A 21,584-nucleotide genomic window follows, 5' to 3' on the forward strand; every position below is an offset into this window, starting at 1 on the left:
ATTACAAGAATGTATGGTACATAAAACTATTAGGTAAGGCCATTAGGCAGTGTTGTTATCACTGTGTTTACTGCCCTTATCTGTCAAAGTAATGTAGCAAAATATGTGACAACACAATAATGTCTCATCATTATATATAAACATAGCACAATAATATCTTGATGTACTCCCACCCTCACATTTGAGTCCAACATTTCAGTAAAGGACACCTTAATAAACAAACAATCAACGTATAACTATTTTGCTAAATTCCACAGCATACCTACAGAGATTTCATGCCAGGATTTAATAATTACAAAAGCTGTCCACCAATGAAAAACAAACTAGAAACTCATCAAACACCAGTGATATGTAACTCTACAACAGTGGGAGATAGCAACAAATATAAATGCAGGAAGCTCAACCCAAACTTTGGTCAATCTTTCAACTAAAACAGCACATCCACAACTCCCCAATCAGTGACACACACCAAAACAAAAAGAGCACTCATTTTGAAACAATGACTACCTCTGGGACAGGGTCAGGTAAACCACGGAAACGTATGCACAACTCCAGGACTCTCGATCACATCACCGAACATACCACATCTAAACAATGCCTTCTGCACATGCATCTCTTCCAGGACCAAATAACAGTAAAGGCAAGACCACTCCTCTAAAAGAAAGAGCCTGACATCTGGGCAAAGACATCATAAAACCCTAAAAAAATCACCATGCAAAGTATGACAAATAAATAACACCAATATGTACTAAACAAAGTGCCTTGAAATTTCAAAATTGCAGAATGACAGATAACACCAACATGCATACTCACAGGCCCCAAACTATGCATGGTACAGAAGAATAAATACAAAATAAAGAGAATGTGCTTTACCAAAACAATCAAGTTATTCAAAATAAACCATTCTACCTCTCCAACAATGCACTGACAACATCAGCAGAGATGAGAGAAACACATTAGTCATCAGTATATTTGCATCTTTACCTTTTCTCCTGCATCATTCACAATTTTTCATTCAAGTTCCAGATTCATTATTTACCTATATGTTTTATCTGTTGTCAAATAGCACATTATATGTACATGTGTGCACACATAGATCTGTAAATTATGAATTACTGTAATAGAAACATACTTATTTTAATTGAAATATTTAGAGACACAATTTCCTCAGCAGATTTGACCTTTGACCTCTAAATGGGCAACATTGTTACAGCTGTTTCTTATTGCATTTAAACAAGAAAGCTTAAGGCTTAAGCAGGAAACAAGTATGTGTTTTTAACATACATAGAATTTTCAAACACTCAAGCTCTATCTTTAAAAAAAGCAATTTTATCAGAAGTCTGTAACGGCCATCCTTTGAGCAAACAAGTTAAATAAATAAAAAAATACAAATTAATGACATCTATGTTATTTAATACTATTTCCTATATATGCAATTCAACATATTTAAACATTGTACACCCCCTTTTAACCATAAAGGAAAGTAAGTTCATGTTACTTACAAAACTATTATTTATATTCTAATTCACTAGAAGTTAAGTCACTTTTCTGTAACCATTTTATCTAAAATTATTATGTGTAACTAAACATATACAATATATCATTCACTGACTAGTCATAATGATTATATCATACAGAAATAATTAAGACTTTGTTAGATTATTAAACAAATTATTACATTTCTGAGGATATTTCAAAATTAGATTTGATGTCAAAGAGAAAACATAAGCAGCAAATAACATATTTATTTGTCAGTAAGCTTTTTATTCTTCTCTTTTACAGTCCAATAATTTCTTGTAGCTTGTCTTTTTAAAGATGAACTCCACTCCATTTCTTCTGTGGTGATAAGTAGATTATTCTTTTAGGCAAAAGAAACTGCATCTTCTATGGATTCAAATGTTTTCTGTCCATCTGGTAGAAACAGCCTTAATTTTTCTGGTTATATCAGATGAATTTTTATTCCAGATTTTTTAAGGCTTTTTGAAAGGGGGATGCATGCTTTTCTTTTTGAAAGCACCAAAGAAGAGTGGTAATTGTCAAATTTTATAACAACATCCCTTATATTTATAGGTGAAATAGACTAAGCAGTTTTTAAAATGAAGTCTTTATATTGACTAGAGATAAATCTATTATAAATCTTGGGTTGGAAGTCTTTTTTTTTTGAAGTTATTGCAGATTAGGATCTGTGAGCCCTCTCTATACCAAAAGATAGGGCTTCAGGAAGGTTTAAGTTTCCTGGTAACCAAGATGTTAAAAAAATAACCATGTTATCTCCTTTTTGCTTCTCAGAAACAGCATAGATCCTGATGTTTGTCCTTTCTCTTTTTTTCCAGCTCATCCAGTTTTCCAGAAATGTTTTGTTCTGTTTAAGAATAAATTCAATATTATGCTGTCCTTCTGTTAGTCTGCCATTGATGTCATTAAGTGATTCTTCAATGCCAGCTATTTGAAGTTTTTCTTGTTTGACAACTTCACTAATTAGATCAATCTGTTTTTTTACAATCTTCATTAACTGCATCTATTCTAGAATCAGGTTTGCCCATTTTCAAAGGTAAGTTCTATATATTATAAAGGATAGACTGAAGTTCTTTCTTCACAAAAATTTCTTAAGATGCTACATTTAGAATGACTCATTTTTCTTAGTAGTTATTATGAGTTGTATTTTTGATAGGAAAATATTTAAATAAATATTTTTTTTTTCACCAAAAAGCCCCAGATGGAATTCTTTATAATATTTCATCTTTGGTGCATGTTTTTTTTAAGAATTTGATAGATAAAATCCTGTAAAAATTGTTTAAGAAAAACAAAGCAAAAATTGTATGCTGCTATCAGCTTGACATCTTAACCATGCCCCCCCCCCCATTTACAGCATCTTCTAAACAAACATTCATATTGACTATATTGTGTTTGAAAGATTTCTGGTACCCATGAACTGACAGATAATAGTTTCAGAAATATACAATTCCAAGAATACATTTTAAGTGCATAAATGAAGTTTGGCAACAAACCAAGTTGAATCGGGACAACTTCCTGAGGGGGTTAGATTTATATTAGTGGGAGCTAAGTGGGTTGGGGAGGTGAAAGGGTTAAGTGGAAACTGGGATGGTTGGGAGGAAATGAGATAAGGATGGGGAGGGGTTTAAGAGGTTTAGACAAGTGTAGCTGGGTAAGCAATCACATTTTGGAGTGAACTTGCTAAGATGAGTTTATGTCTGAGATGACCTGTAGGTACTGTTGGTACAGGTAGGCCTCGGGTTAACAATGGCTGGTACAGGGATTACGTTTAAGGGAGGGTTTGGGGATGTTACTGTGAGTTTGACTACCAGAGCAAGGCAGTTGTTACAGTTAAAACAATTTTTTTTTCTTGTATGGCTAGACATTGGCTTGGTGAATTGGTGGGCTGCCTGCTGGTGCTGTGTAATGGACATCATGGCTGGATTTCTGTTTCAGTCACCATTCACTGGAGTACAGCATTTTCATTCATGTGGTCTTGAGTTTAAGAATGTCCTCAGAAGGAAACGTTACTGGGGTAAAGTAGTGAAGGCAGTACAGGCCGTGGGTTTTGCTTGTCTCAAGCGAAGTTTAGCTTTTGGTGGGTTGTGATATGCAGCTATTGGGTCTATATTAGAACACCGAACATTCAAAAATTTGAGTGTTCTACTATCGAACCCTATTAATCGAAAATTTAAAACATAGAACATACAGAACAGCAAATTTTTTCCTAAGGAAAAAATTTGCTGTTCCAAAACACATATACACAACACAAGCACACCAAACAAACAGCAATCCACACACATACACCTAAACTCTTACATCTAACCCTACACTAAACTATACATACACCCCTAACTATCCACTTAGCTTAACCCAAACCCTAACCCAAAGTTACATCACTATCGCACAGTCACCTCACCCGCGCCCTAACCCTAACTCACCTACCCCACCCTAACCCTCACGTCCACACAATTGCACACTTACCTGACCTAGGAAAAAATTTGGTTTTCTGTTTCTTCGATATTTTCAGCGTTCTTTGAAAATGGGTCGATATTAGAACACTCAAAATGTTAAACATTCGGTGTTCTAATATAGACCCCAGCTATCAGTGGTCATTGTTGCGCATGTTAAGTTGATGCAGTAGAGCATGTTGGGCCGAAGGATGCTTTCTGACTGCTCAGACTCATTCACATAGTATCGGTAAGAGATCCAAGTTTTGGATTTCTAGGTAATAAATTATAACTCCCAGGATGGGAGGTAGTTGTGGCGTCTGCTCAATTCTGTCATATTTTTTTGCATTCATAGTGTGCTGTGGTGGTTGCTCAGGTTCATTGGGGATCAGGTACTCTGTTGATGGGAGCACAATATTTCATTGGTGGGGTGGTCACATCAGACTTGCGGCTCAAGTGAGTGGAGGAGCCATGACTGTTTAATTTCAAGTTTCAAAAAAAACAAAAAAAAAAAACAAAAACAGACGGATTTTAATTTTGGAGGTTGGATTACAGGGGTTCCAGACCTGTACTGCTTGCCTTTTCATGGGCTGTAAGGTGATTGAAACAAGGATAGATTTGAGCAGACATGCTGAGATGGGATGCTGCAGCTGAAGAGTTAGTTTAAAGGTAAAGATGTTGTAGTGGGGGAGTTGTATGTGTGTGAGAATGGTGAGGTGCATGTGCGATCGGAGCATCTAAACTCGGTCAGTCAAGGGGTCAGAAGTTAATTAGATAAAAATATAAAGGAAAGGTAAGTTTTGAGGTAATTTCTAAGCTGCAGCATTGGATGGCTTTTCGCAGGCTCTGGGTGAAGCAGTAATTACTGTCTCAGCGCATGTGCTGTATGATCGTGTGCAGCGTAGCGAGCATGCAATTACTTTAATTTTAAGTTTAATGGATGGTAGAGGAACATATTTTCACATCATTGGCAGAGCAGATAAGGGAATACACTTAGCTCTACCCACTGGCAATAGATCACATGTCCTTGTTTCCCGAGATCACGTGATTGTAAGGTGGCTTAAATTAAATAAAAATAAAACTAAACAAAAAAAAAACACTTTTGCATGTATATGCATTTTCTGAGCAAAGACAGGTAAAGGTCTAATGCTAGGCATAAGTGGCTGATTAGATAAAAATGAATAGGCTGGTTTGCATTAATGTAAATGAGGATTTATTTGTTTGGTCGGTTGCAGTGTGTTTTGACTCGTGTTTGGTCAAACCTACTTGCCAGTTGACTGGGTGTTGTGCTTTTGTGAGTGTTGCTGGTTTGATGAAAGAATTTGCCTTATGGGCTCGGTCTGTTCCTCATGTAGTTTATGTTTTTCTGGCGGGTTGTTGAAGAATGATTGAAAGTTTTTAGTGAGTTGGCTCTGGTTCCTGCAATATCTGCTGTGTTTATTAGAATAAAATCCCCAAAACTGGATGAAGTAACAAACGATAAACTAAGAAGAGCAAAAATAAAATAATAACTCATTGGATAATACACAGCAGGCAACACTTTAATAGAAATACAAAAAGTAAGCACGTTCACAGAGTCCTCTCTGCTTCATCAGACATACTGAGACAATTATAGCAATGTTTAAATAGTAGTGCATCATGGTACTAACCAATCAGTTTCATGCTTGAATTAATAAACCAATTTCAAATAATAATACACATGATAAAAATATATACACATATAAGTATAATATAACATATATAAGCGCATTTATAAATTATCTAAAAACATACAAAAACATAAATTTAATAAAAATTGTTATATAATGTAAAATTCTGATAGATATATCATATGATAGATAATTTGGGGCATCAATGCTTCAGAGCTCTATTTCTAAGGAATGGTTTTAGGGAAACCTTACAGTTCAGTCCAGGCAGTCTATCAGCTTGGAGCCTAATAATCCATTCCTGTTCCAAGGCTTCAGCACTATTAATTATGTTTCCACCTCTCTTATTCTTTTGAACAATATGGAGAACCAAGAACTTAAAACTATGTGTGGCTCCCTCCTTCATCACATGCATTGCTAATGCATTAATTTCTTCATTATTTCTGATGTCTCTCATATGTTCGAGGATCCTGTCCTTTAGTAACCGATTCATTTTACCTATATAATAGGCAGGACACTTCATACAAAAACTAAAGTATACTACATTCCTAGTGTAGCAGTCAGCATAAAAGTGTGTATCAATAGAAAAACCTCTAGAAGGATGTGTGTATTGTCCACCACCAAATATAAACGGACATGCTGTACATCTCCTGCAGGCAAAAGTACCCGTCCTTTCAGACCACACATAACTAAGGCCATCTATCTTTCCATAACACAATTGTCTTTTAAGAGACTTATTATTCTTGAAAGAAAAGGATGGTGTATCTCCTATCACTCCATCAAGTTCTTTTACACTAGATAGGATACCCCAATTATTTTTAACTATATCACAAACTATATTAACGTTACTTGCAAAAGTCAATGGTACATGCAGCACAGTACTGTCTAAATTTCTTGTTGTGCTTAGGGTTGTTATTATAACATTCTCATTATTTATAGCTGGATTATTTGCATTATTTCTTCTCTTTCTATTGTAATATGGTTTACACTTTCCTTCCTTTTCTTTCCAGGCTAAATCAATCTGCCTTTCAATATCTCTCACCTTATATCCCCTTTCATGAAATTCATGCTTAAGTAGAGTAAGTGCTTGACGTAAGGTGGCTTCATCGTTGTGTAACCACATGCAACAAACTATCTGTCCTTTTAAGACATTAGCTTTGGTATATCCAGGATGCATACTACTATTATGCAAGACATTATTTTTTCTAATAGGTTTCCTATATAGTGAGGTGAAAATAAGTTCAGGAGCATCTCTTTTAACTTTCACATCTAGGAACTCAATTTCTCTATTAGAATATTTATAGGTAAATTTCAGAAATGAAGTAAAAGTATTAATATAATTTAAAAATTGTTGAAGATTAACCTCATTATCATGCCACAGCAAGAAGATGTCATCTACAAAACGTTTATACTAAATAATGGATTTAGCGAAATAATTGCCTGTGAGAATATTGTCAGTTTCCCACTGCACTAAGGATATGTTGGCATAGCTATTGGCACAAGCTGTGCCCATAGCCATGCCAACCTTCTGTATAAAATATCTGTCACCAAACATAAATATATTTTTTTCTAAAACAATCTCCAGTAGTGTACAGATCAATCTAATTTTGTTGTCCTCAATGCCTCTCCTAACAAGCAGTTCTCTAACATTTTCTATTCCCCAAATATGGGGGAATTACTGTAAACAATGACTCTATATCGAGTGTCACTAACCAACATGGATCATCTGTTGCCTCAAGGTGTATGCTTAAATCATTTAGAAACTCATTAGTGTCTAATAAAACAGTGGTGCACTCATTTAAAATGGGGTGTAGATTTTTTTCGATATAAATCTATAGTGGCCTTTGTCGGCAGGACGAATCTCAATACTATTCATGTGTTTAAGGTCAACCAGTGCCTGCTGTTCAAAGCTAGACAAATTATAAAAAATATTAGTCGGCGGAATTGTCATATTAGATATATATATATATATATATATATATATATATATATATTGGCAATATGCTGACACACTTAAGTAATATTTATTGTGAGATTTCTTTTGCTAATATGAAAGCTGTGATAGATAGATTACAGCTGTTATTGTTTGACTTATTGATAACAGGAATGATTTCTGAGCAACATTTTGAGTATTTTAAAACAGATTTTCCAGTGGTCCCAATAATGTATGGTTTGCCAAAAATCCATAAGGATTCAACTAAGTCACCTATGCAGCCTATAGTATCAAGCTGAGGATGGGCGACTGAGCCACTATCGATTTATATCGAAAAAAAATCTACACCCCATTTTAAATGAGTGCACCACTGTTTTATTAGACACTAAGGAGTTTTTAAATACTGACTTTGCCTTGCTTTACAGTAATCACCTTTGCTGTTACCACATTCAACAGAATTATTCTTTTCAACTGTTGAACACACCAGCTCTATTCTTTTTATACTTTTGCGCTATGTTTTCTCTCAGAGCTGAAGGCACTCTGCACAGGGCACATATATCTAGCAACTCCTTAATATAATACTCAGGTTTCATGCCACCTAGGTTCTCAAAAAATCAGAGTAGCTGCTTAGTTCCTTAAGACATTAATGTTTAGTTTCAGAGCGACGTACTTTGGATTGCTGTACATACAGTGATGTTCATACAAACCAATAATCTATCTCTTTTCTGCAGGCATTTTCTCTGAGGCAGCTATCCATTTCCTTTTATTCACTCGCTTGCATTATTACCTAGTTATGCAACTTCTGCATTGACGTGGACTTAGCTTTGCTCAATTTTAACCTTAGACATTCTTGCTTCCTTGGCAGTCATGCAGAATACACTCCCCTACAACAACCTCACTGGATATTATCGTACACAAGCAGTATTCACTTCTGTGTATTATATTCTCCTGCATTGTCTGTAGACTGATTTTTGACATTTTCTGTTCAAAACCTTGAATTTTTTAAATTATGCCCATATTTATTTACTCATATTTGCATCGGAGGGCTGGTCTTCTAACCTTTTTCAGATATGACCCAGGCTGAAATGAGCACAAGAGACATGTACAAAACAGACATATACTCATAAGAAGTTGTATACCACAAAGCAGTAACATAATTTAATAGAAAGAGTGCGCCTATAATATTAGCACATACAGTTGATTGTGGCCAAAACAAATATGTTTTGTTACATTCAGAAAATGAAATGCTGATAAAGTGAATACATATGTTCTTATACTTTATAAATCTGTGTGAATTACAAGACATATCCATTTTCACAGTATCATGCACATTTTCCCTAAGCTATCTATGGTATTGTCATTTGTTATGTTGCATTACTTTACCTAAGATTGCAAAACTACTATTTAAAAGTGCTACTTATGTACTTTATTTTCGTGGCTGTATTTCCTTAACTTACAGTCTTTAGTTTATGCCCATATTATGAGAATTAGTATAAATTTAGATTTTAACTAGCTTGCAATTTATAACTAAATTACTCTCTGCTGTGAGACACTATCTGAATGGCTGTCCTTACTGACTGCAAGTCCTTGCAGCATAACATAACATAACATAACATAACATAACATAACATAACATACCATAACATAAAGGGACACATCCAATATGATGCAAGCCATGTACCTACTGCAGCATCAGGGGACATTGAAGGGTTTATCACCCCTCTTAGATTATTATAAAACCAAAGCTAGATAAGGCCATAACTAAACATGAACTGGGGGTGAAGGCTCACCTCTAGTCCTTCCAGGCATTTCTTCTCACTTATTTGGCTCAAGCTTAGACACGGCCACAAATCTGGTGCAAAGACCATCCCCTCATAAAAAAAGAACACTCTACACTTTATTAGAATGATGCTCTCATTGACTTAAAATAACAGATGTTGCATTAATATCCATTTTCTGAATAATATATACGCACTCCCAAAATTCAACAAGACCACATAATGGGAGGACAAAAGCCCCACCTGCTAGAATTTGAACTGCTACTTCAGTTTATTAAAATCAGAGATAACTGCTTCAATTTTCATATACAAAGCAAAGAATGCATGCACTATAGTATCTTGTTTGGTTGGTTATATTCCTTGAAGTTTTACAGAACAGTCTATATATAAGCCAGTAAGAAAAAGCACCTGAATCAGTTTATCTGCCTATTAAACAATTGAAAATGTTCTCTCTAAAGCTCTAATCACCTTTAAGGTAAACAAAGCAACAGGCCAAGTTTCCACAAGTCTTTCCCCCGACCATGAACAGCAGTATCAGTGCTCTCTGCAACCACTCAGACAAAGAATCACAATTAACCATGAACACAGCAAAAAAAGCTCCCAATGTGTGCAATTATGCATGTAGTAAATTGACCTCTAATACAGCAGTAAGCACTAACAACTTAACTCCAGGCTAAATGGCTAAGCTAAACACATTGATATGCCATAGCAAAGAAGACTGATACTGACCATGTGAAGATTGATAGTGACCATGTAAGGTCAGACACTGATCATGTGTTATAAGCTCCATCTCTCACTACTCTCTCTCTCTTAACACCTGCTTTCCACATGCCCCTATATGCACATATATTTATTTTGAACACGTCTCCCTCTCTTTCTATCTCATACCTTTCCTCTGAACACTGTATTTACTTTTTTGCTGTTCCTATACACTGCTGCTCCTATGTAATATTTAATAATCTTCCTTGCCTCCATTTTAATCAACTCCTCTACCCGTCCTATACACCATCCAATCTACCCATATGCTGTCCTCTGTCCAACTGACTAGCAAATTTCTAAGTTTATATGAGTAATATTTACATCTGTCCCTATTTCTGGGCCTTCCATTATTTCTAGCTTTCTTCAGATTTCTTGTGCTAAGAAGTTGAGTGGTATTACTGTTATTTAGATCATGGTGTCCTACAACATTGATGCCTGGGGAGCCACCATGTTTGACCCACCCTAGGATATTTATTTAAATGCACTGAAAATAAAATAGTTATTCATCATCTGTAATGTTGCTAATAAAGTTGTTCTATTCAACATGAGATTAGCACTAGAAGTCAACTGCAATATGCTAAATCAAAGTAGATATATGGGATCCTGTTACCATTTTTAAGATGTTTTTTTCCTTACAATTTAACAGTTTAAGCAAGCCACGTGTGAAGCTCCTATTTGGTGACCATTCCCCTTTAACTCGGAACTACTATTGATGATTGTAAGTCTGTTATTAATGGAATTTGGTCAGTTATTTGCACTTGCAGGTAGGATTACTGCCAAAATGAAATCTTATGTTTTTGAAACATTTGCCGGATGCTGTAAAGTTTCTGGATTTTTGATGGAGTATGCCAATATCATGCACTAAACTTGGAAATAACATTGTAATACATAAATGTACCACAAGAAACTCAAATACCTCAGCGCATAATGGAGTATCATAGCAGCAACAGTGCACTAAACAAATCCGAAAGTAATTCATAAGTAATGAGAAATGGGTGCCAAAGTGCATTGTACATTATAAAAGTTACAGAAAGATTATCACAATTCAAGCATCCTGATAGTTACACAGACACATACAAGTATATAACAGAATCTGTTCAATAAGGTTAAGAACAACTACAGAATATAACTAACTTCATTATGATACCAAAAAAAAAAAATGCCAATTATCCCAGTGTAACCTGCATAACAGTTGTAATACGTATTTTTAGAAATTTTCCCAGAAACGTTACAGACAATTATGGATATTTCCAACATTCTACTTGCTTCGAAGCTCCAGTGCTGTCTGTAATATATATCATTAGCAACCTTTGCAGTCAACTCAGAGACAACTATAGATATCTCCATAAGACATGTATTAAATATGTCTGCGCGCACTTACAGATTCTGACAGACTCTACAAAATTTCTAATAATAAAAAAAAATAATGCAGGAGAAGGGCAATCACAGCACTGTTGCTCAATTAACATGTTCTAATAATGGGTTGGGCTCTTGTGTGGTGAACACAAGCGACATACACACACCCTGGGAAAGTGGGTGATAGAAAAGAGGCTGTGGGGTAGACATACAAGAAGGATGCTAGAATAGGAAAATCTGAGGGAGAGTCAGAGGGGCACGGACAATTTTTCTTCTGGTGGGAATAGGCCTCATTTTTATTTTTTTAAGAAAAGAGTGAGAGGTAAACACAGAGAAAGAGGAGGAGATTGACATCATAGCAGGTATACCCATAGAACAAATACCACAACACAAGACAGATAAAGGTAAAAAAAAAAAAACAGTAGTTGCAGGTAAATTACACAGACAGCACACTGCGCAACACAGGCAATGGAATGTTGTCAAACAGGGTGGAATGCATACCAGCCATGGTGAAATACAGAAAAATATTTCTGTCTATGCACTATCATGCTACAACATGTTGCAAACTCTGTGGCAGTCATACATGGATGTGTATGACCAATGGTAGATGTGTGTTTGAGGGTAATAAATTAGGATCACAGTACAAACTGGATAAATAAACACATATCCACGTACTCCATCAGCACTGCAGGTATAAGTAGAGCAACATCACAGATGAGCAAATGTAGGTCTAACAATGTTAGATAACTCCAGCAGAGGACAGAGCCAAACCTACAACCATGCATGTGAAAGGCAAACAACCAAGCACAAGGGCAAACAGAAGTGTTTCAGAAAAAGTAACAAAAAGGTTGTTACATACACAAGTAGGTGCACACAACTGAAACAAATGTGTAATTGAATGCGCATACGTTACACACATATGCATATGCATATACGCATGGCAAAGGCAACACACAGGTGTAGATGCCTCTGTATGACTGTCAGTGGCCTAAATGGAATATGCATGAAATCAAGGTGAGCACAAATACAAGCACCATAAGAATATTTAAAAAACTATAACACTACAGCTTAATAAATATAGCAGGTTGCACACAAGGATGTCAACAAAATACACCGGTTAACACACAAGTAAAATGAGAACAAGGATATATTGGAATCAGAAGCCAATTACATCTGTGCAGATGTCCTGCAATGTAAAATGACCAAACATTTGGCACATGTTCACCATGTCAAAATATTACATGGCAATGGTCAATAGATGCAACAAAGGCAAACATAACTGGAATATATTACAGGGAAACATGAAATAGAAGAGATAGACATGATACACCTGTATATGATCCCACATGGCATCAGTACTGAGAACCCATGGCGCACAATAGCACATCATGCTAGAGTAGGACATCATGATAATTGTCATCCAAAACATTGGGAATGGCATGTCCTTTCTTTTGTGACTTCATGATATGCCGATACACAATTTCAAGACATATGACAGTATTAGTGATAGACTACTGACATCATATACTGTCTGTCATTTGCCCCAGTCAAATACATGTTTACAGGCTACATCTTGCAACACTAGATGCAGGTTAACTGTCCCAGTGCATAGACAGCCGAATGTGGGAGGAAAGTGTAATGTGTTAATGTGTGTCACGCACACATTGAAACAAAAGTAAATGTAACACAACACATAAGCATGACAGCTGCAAACATGGTATGCATGCACAAGTGTGCATGTACAATCCAATAAATTATATGGCAATCAGCATTTTGGCAGCATAACACAAGTGGAGCATGCAAACAATACTTATAGACCAGAGGGACCAGGTTGAGGGGGCTGAGGCTCACAAATGACCTCATGAGCTATCTTCTTGATTGAATCATCTTTATTCAGGCCCTGGCATTGCCTCCTCTGGGCTGTATGTATGCTGGCTCTGTCAGTGTTGGGTCCAGCTTCTTCATTATCTACATTGTCTTCTTCATCACCATCATCATCAGAAGACTGTGGCAGTAGCCTGGTGTGCTCTTGTTGTCTGATAGGAGCATGTCCAGTGGTCCTATGCTCTGTCAAGATTAATTGCAAAACACAACAAAAAACAAAAGCAAATGTCTATCATGCAGATCATTCCCATAAATATTGTATCAGAACTTAATATGAAAATGATGAAAATGTCCGCAGGGACTGACAGATGTCCATTATGGACAGAAGTACCTTATAAATGTCTGATCCTCAATGTCCTATTCGTAAACTGGACATCAGTATTCTTTTGAGGAAAAAGTCTTGTGAGAAAACTTTTAGAGGCTTAGAGATACTCACCTAGGCCATTAGCACTATCAAAATGTATGAATGTTCAAATCTAGAGATTGCACTGCCTGCATGTAATGACTAAATGAAGAGCCAACAAGTGACATTGTTAAAATGAGGAGAAAGTAATATGAGAATATTGTGGACAGCAGGTAAGCCATATGATAGACAGATGAGCCAGACAACATGATAATTGGCTGAACACATATCAATATAATGAATACAACAGTAACAAATATTTTATATGTTAAATCACCACAGCCTGTGACATATGACAATGTAAAATATGTTGTACTAACAGTATTGTAAATGTACAACTGCATGTATTGTCTACCTAAAAATAGTACCAGTCAGTAGCCTGCAAAATGCAAACATCGTAAGGAAGCTCACTGATTATGAACTACTGCAAAGAAATGTCTATCTGCACAAGTGTCAGTAAACTTAGACTATGACTACATTTTAACTAAAACACTCACTGTGAAAACAATGGCATAGCTGACACCCAGTCAACCTGTAAATAGGCAGATGATGTACCACAAATCAATCAGTGGGAAATGCAACCACCCATACAAGTGCACAAAACTATGCATTAGAAAGAGCAATGAAAGCACTAAAAGTTATATATAAATCATCCACCTTTAAGTATGTGTGACAGGTACACCAACAAAAATGTTATTTAGGTTGTGGAATACAATTCAAAAAATGTGTGCTGAAACAATGGCTTAATGCTACATGATAGTTCAACATTTTTGGATTTCAATCACAGTTGTAAGCATAGCTTTAGTTTGATAATTTCACTTACTTTACTAACGCATGATGGGTATTTATGCATTCTAATCAATATACATATTAATGTGAAAAATACAGGCCTGTAAACATGATCAGATGCACTCAACTTGGTTCCTGGTCCGATCTTCATTGCCTGAAAACAGAAGAGAGAAAAGTATGAATAAATGAATGAATGATGTGCTCCTTAAATAACAGTAATTTACATTGCTCAGAATAGTTGCTAGGAAATTTATTCATGAACGTAATCACCATACACATTTTTCAATGTTACATACAGGTTTGAACATAGATTAAAGGATGGGAGATTCAATCCTACAACTACACTGTAGAGCCAGACTCTTATGCTGACACCTACCTGCCTAGCTGATCCATCCTAACTAAAAATGCATGCTTTTAATGCAGTGAAATGGCTTGGTTTTAGACATCACCTGTATGGGGGATGGTATACTAATATGGATTTTTCCTAAGTATTTCAAAGTATGACATTTGCTAGTCATGTAGGTAAAGAGGTTGAAAAGCTTAATTCATGTTATCATCAGCACTGCATTCAGAAACTTAACAGTAATGGAAATCATTCATTCGTCAGACAGTGGGATAGTGTCGTGTATAACAGAGCTTCTGTGAACAGAACCATACAATTTGCTGTACCATAAGGGACAGAGTAAGGTGTGTGGGATGACCATTATATTCCTTGGCAAAGTGATCATCCCTAAGCAAATACATACAACTTCTTTGTTTGCATTTCATCTGCAAGTCTGCCCATCCCCCACCCTCAAAAGATGAGAATGATGGTATTCATGAATTGAATGTAATATTTCATGATAAAACAGAACTTGATAGCACTTTTGCAAAGTATAGAATATTAATAAAAGCATTGATCAGACATATAACAGTCTGTAGCAAGCTTTACTGACCCTGCTGTTAAAAAAGCTGATGTTAACAGACTATTACTGATTATGAATGTGCTCATAGGAATTTGAAGAACAGCCAAGTTATTCACAACCATGCTCAAAATATACGATAATATTAATAAGTGGAATATGCTTCTCTAAAGAAGTGCTATAGGTAAATTAAACTGAGATAACAATTTCAGATATGTTTCCCTTATGTGGATTGGAACCCACAGTATGGAAAAATGTAGGTGTCCTGGTTTGTTTCCTTAAAGGGCAAGCTAACAGCTGGCATGCATTCCAGTTATACAAATAGGTATAGATTGCTAACCTTGTTGCTAGATGCTAGCAGAGCTTTAAGTAATTTTTCCAAGATACAACTGGTAGCTGTCTGTGACATTCCAACATATTCCATGTGTCTCTGGAATTTCAAGGATGCAAGTACACCCAGGATAAGACATATTTTGGTTTCAAGAGGGATGGGGTTTCCTCACAGGGTCTGCATGGACATGTGCAGAGCACGCATGTTGTAGACAGCCTGTAGCAGTTGACTGTCTAGGTGGGACCTGTCAATTATTTCTTGGTCTGACAACTGGTTTAGTTGCTGCCTTGCTCTGACTCTAGCTGGCTGCCTTCTTGAGTGCACAGCCACAGCCTCATTTATGGCTTGTATCACTAGCCTGTTGCAGGTCATTAACAGCAGGTTGAATTTTTATGTATTTTTTTGTTGTTTTGTTACAGAATTCGGCAAACTCCATAGCATTGGCTTTTCTTCCTAGACGTCCATGAACCATACATTGAGGATTACAGAAATAGAGTCAGCATGGCAGTTTGCACATTTAAGTTGTGCTGTATGCACACAATGTGTTTTGGAATCAGGTGGGCATGCACAGAATCTATAATATCCTACTCTGTATAGTTAAGTACTTGGAATGTCTTCAGCTTGTCTTCTAATCTCACATCTGCAGAAGATGCGCTGAAGTTTTCCTTCGGGGTGCCGAACTGTCCACAAATAGCTTCCACAATCAAAAGAGGAATCTGGCCCACTATGTTATGCTAATCAGTTGGAACATAATCTTTATTAAAATATTGTCATGTTCTTGTTTTATTTAGTTATTTATTAATTTATTTATTTATTTATCTGCAGCAGCATTTTAACAGCTTATATAGGCTGAAATGCTTTGGTTTGCTTTGCTAATGCAGTTTTCTCTGTACTCCCTCCTGCAGTACTCTAATCCTAGCCCTTGCTAAATGGTTATTATTTTGCATTATCCACAAGATCCTTTGATTTTTAAGTGTTGCTCTTCTAATATAGCTTTCCAGATGATGACATTTATGTTCATTTTCTAAAATATTAATTATTCTTAAACATTCGGTATGAAACCAGCATTTCTTAATACGTGAACAAGTATTTGTCTTTCTCCATTCTAATCATAGTATTAGAGAAAAGATCATAGAAAATGTAAGAACCAGGGTTTGGAGTTTAAATCAGTTGCAGTTTCACTGTCTGTAGCAATGTGGTCACTGATTACTCTTCTTACACTGCCCAGGCAAGTCACCACTGCTTGTTTTCCTTGTGCAGTTTGGATTTTTAGCCCAGATCATGTGTGTAGCAAATCAACAGGAAATGGCATAACTGCAATTTATTTTCAGAGTCCATGCCATCCATTATTCATTATAACAATGGTATTGAATGCATGTTAATAAAAACAGTTTACTATCAAATTTGAGACAAACAGAACAAAAAAACGTGCAATACATCCAAAAACATCACCGAACACGGAACGCTGAACAAGTCAGTATGTCAAATCACATGCCACTTATTTGATTCGGCATTATTCGACATATCGTCCACCACAGACCTGTCAGAACAGTAACTGCAGCACTGGTTGTCAGCAGTATGAATGTACTGCACAACCCTAAACTTCACGTTTTTACAGGGAAGCACCCCACTACACCCCCACACACCACCTGCAAATTACATATTCCAACTCGCACTACAGTGGGGAAAGAGGAAATTTCCTAATCTGCACTGTACTACGATCTCTACTGACAACACTGAACACATATGTGCAAATGTACAGTGCATTCGCTGACTGGGACCTTACATACCTGAAGTTTCAATGACACGGGATTCAGCCAGTCGAAATTTGACATTCCATGGTCATCGAACCTTCACCCATTATTTTGATAGTAAACTATAAAAACAGTATGTTTCTTTATTTACAATTCTGCCAGATATTGAATAAGCAATTGCAGAAGGACTGAAATATGACCTATTAACATACATATCTGTGCATGCTTAAGCCTTCTTTAAAGATAGCATTTTTTGATGTTTTTCTAAAAGAGTAATCAACCTTCATTATCTAAAGAACGTATTCTCTGCCTTGACTTATTCCAGAAGACTGTGAAAATGGTGAGAGTATAAAAACAAACGATTTGAACCTGAGTTACAGTGAATCATTTTTCTGTATAGTAAGAAATGACTGAAGTATTTTTGTAAGCAGAATAGTCAGTGTATGCTACTTGTGCATGTAACTATTGCTTGACAAACATTTGACTTGACTGGGATTTCATCCCATAACCTCCCTTCTGTGTGTATCAGGTAAATAGAAGCCAGCATAACTAAACAGAAATCACTAAGAGTGTCCCTTTCCTATTATATTATGCCAGCAGGGCTCACTGCATATGTGTGTGTATATATGTATTTTATCTACAAGTAAAAATGCCATTACAGCACATTGAAAATTACCAGCTTAAGAACCAGGCAGGGGTGTCCTCTTTCCCCTGTTGTTATTTGCTTTATATTTAGATCCATTGGCAAAGAAAATAAGGGGCTTAGAAATTCAGGGATATAATTGCTATGATAATCAGGAAAAGTCTTCTTTATTTGCAGATAACATTATTTTGTATTTGACAAATCCAGAAAAGGATGTCTTAAAGTTGAACATTTTGAAACAGTTTCAAGTCTTTTCAGGATATAAAATTAATGACAATAAAACAAGGCTAAAGCTCTAAATTATGTACCCTCACATGAAGTGGTTCAGCAATACCCATTTTTAAGGGGACATGATGAGATGAAGAATTATTGAGTATAGGTTAAAAAGGCACATTTTTATCAACTACAGGAGAAGTTGGGGACAATAATTAATAAAGAGTTGAAAGAATTTATCTGGGAGTGGAATAGGGCAAGCATTAAGTGTGATAAGGTGATCCTTCCAATAGAACAAGGTGGTTTAGGATTACCTGATTTGAAAGGATATTTTAGGCCTACATAATTAAGGCTCATATACATAACACAAGCAGAATGCTATAATTCAAAGTGGAAAGAAATGATGATGGGGTTGGGAGGGTGGCCTAATGGTTAAGGTGTTTGCTTTACAAACACAAGGTACAGGGTTTGAATCTCACAGGGGATAACTGGCTAGTCTTAAAATGGCCTGCAAGGGCAGTTAGTCTAGTATGAATCTATGAACCTATGATGAAGCAGGGGGGAATTCAAGAACTAAGGAGAGTGTGTGGGATTTTGGATCCAAATCCCTAAGGGGAATCATAACCAATAATCAGAATTTTATATTTATAAAGTAGCAGAATGTATTCTAAGAATTATGACAGCATGAGAATGGAAAAAGGAGATTTTGCTGATAGGGATGATTGCAAGGAAGGGTACAGTGAATAAGCAAGAGGGAGCTGGAATTTATTGGTGAAAGCTGGCAAAATAATCAGGGTATGGGGTCAAATAACTAGAAAGGGAAAGGTAATAGACTGAGATAAGGACAAAAAGTCATTATGACTGCAGGCTAGAGACTGCCTTCACTACCAGGGATTGATATCAGAGTATAGGCAAAGGGAAAGGGATAAAAAAATACTAAATGAAAGCCCTGCTCTGATACAGTTTTTATCTGAATCTAGAGAGTAGAAGCTACTGATAAAAAAATGATAATTAGTAGGGCATATAAAATATCACCCGATAAATATTAGAATCAATCAGACAAGGTTAGAAAAGATTGTAAAGAGAGACTGGATAAGCAATTTACAAAGGAACAATGAGAGGACATATTCATGGCTCCCAAGTATGCAACAAAGTCCAGAAGTTTTGGGACTTTTGCTTGGAAGTGTTTGAACAGATTTTTTTGTACCCGAAGTAGACTTTAAAGCATTTTTCCTCAGGTAGATGAAAAATGATGAAGGTGTAATGGAGAAGAAAAATGTAAACAGAAACAGATGCTTTGGGAGCCTAGTGAAGTGACATCATACCTCTCAACCTGGAAACATCAAAAATCTGGACAAGGCCCATGAAAAATAGGTACAAATCTGTACGCTGATTAACATCTAATTTGCATACATAATTATTTAACCCCACCCACTCCAATGGAACTGTGGGATACCAACTTTCAAACGCACACTAAAGAACAGACAACCAAAATATGGCACCAGAGTTCCCCTGCAGCCATTCCAATGTTCCATTACTTGGCTATTTCACCCCATTTACCATAAACACTAATGTGCGCATACTGCTTTACTTCTACAATGATTATTTGGATTTTATTTTTACATTTTGCAGCACAATAATGCACAAACACTAACAAACATCTGCTAAACAAAGCAATACTGTTTCACCATGAAAATAGACTTGGCATTAAAACTTCTCTGCCCTTGAAAGTCACATTCATTGAAACAGCATTGAAACCCACACCACATCCAAAGAAAATACATCTGGCCAGTGGTGGATAAAGAATACCTTTGAGCTGTTTTCAAATCATTGGCCCCTTGCACACAAAACAAGAAACATACATGTGTTCTTTTCTTTGATACACCTTCCTGACTTTATTAAGTTATATTCCTTGTATAATACAGCACACTTGTTAGACAGAGCACATTTTAAATTTATTGTTTGACATTTTTCCAGTAGGCTATACTGTAGACAATGAAACAAAATGCATGAACCAATAATATGACAAAACTGCCCAAAGAGGCACACTACAATCAAAGAAGCACACTGCAACTGCATCCACAAAATAAGGTCATCTAAGCCCCGGTCCTTGTTCACCTACTCAGTCTCGTTAACTACTGCTCTTCTCCCCCACTCAGCCTTACACTCCATTTTTGCTTCCTCACTCCCGTACATCTCACATATCCATCCTTCTCCCCCCTTACTCCTTTCCCTCCCACCAAATCCAGAATGCTCCTTCACCCTCACTCAGCTCTTCCCTTACAAAACAGCTGTAGTGAGACTTTGGGACAGATAAACTCTGGACGACTGAGTGTCACATTCATGTACAGTCAGTCCTATGATTTGTTTTGCACAGAGAATACCTCTTTGCATCAGTTGGTTGAACCAAAAAATGGTCCCTACAGTACCCATCCTGTGCCTCAGTTTCTCATTTGAATACACGAGACATGCAACACCTACGACAATGTTGCTGTTACCTATCACAGTGATCCCCCCTAGCCTGTGCAAGTGATGATGATTGTAAACAGATCATCCTCTAACCTACATGGGTAAATTCATGTTAGATTGACACTCTGGATGGTCCATGCATTGAGTAGCATAGCCTGAGTGTGATAATGAATATGTCATTTTATACTTGTGTTGTTTGATTCATGGCATGTAGTAGTGAGGCAAATGCTGTATCTCTGTCAGCGCTATAATGCACTGTAACTACATTTGCCTTGCATTGAGTATTATTGCTACCTGCTCCTTTCAGACTGGATGCATCACTCTTCATTAGCTGCTGTAATAGGTACAGTGGTCCCTGATATAATTTTCACCTGCTGCTGCTATAGCCATTTCTGCATAGCCATAGTATATATAACGTGTTGCACAAACAAGGGCTATTTGGCTAGAGATTTCTGGGGATTACTGCAATGGCCCCCACTGGACACATCAAGACAGCACAACCATCCCTCCAGAAGACCAAAATTGCATCCCACCACATTCTGTGTTTCTGTACATGTCCAGTATTATATGTCATCTATAGCATGGTCTACCAGGGAAATGAGTTCTGATGTAAAATACCTGTATACTGGTGGTTCTATGTATGTCTGTCCTTAATAATTATATATATTCCTGTGGATGCTGCCATGTAATGTTGAAGAATTGGTTTGATATACACATGGCTGCTGCATGCAATGTCCCTAGTATGTCTCCATAGGTTGCTGAAAAGTCCATCTACCCAGG

Source organism: Protopterus annectens, chromosome 11.part0, assembly GCF_019279795.1.
Source record: "Protopterus annectens isolate FY-2018-M chromosome 11.part0, PAN1.0, whole genome shotgun sequence".
In the NCBI taxonomy this organism is placed as follows: Eukaryota; Metazoa; Chordata; order Ceratodontiformes; family Protopteridae; genus Protopterus; species Protopterus annectens.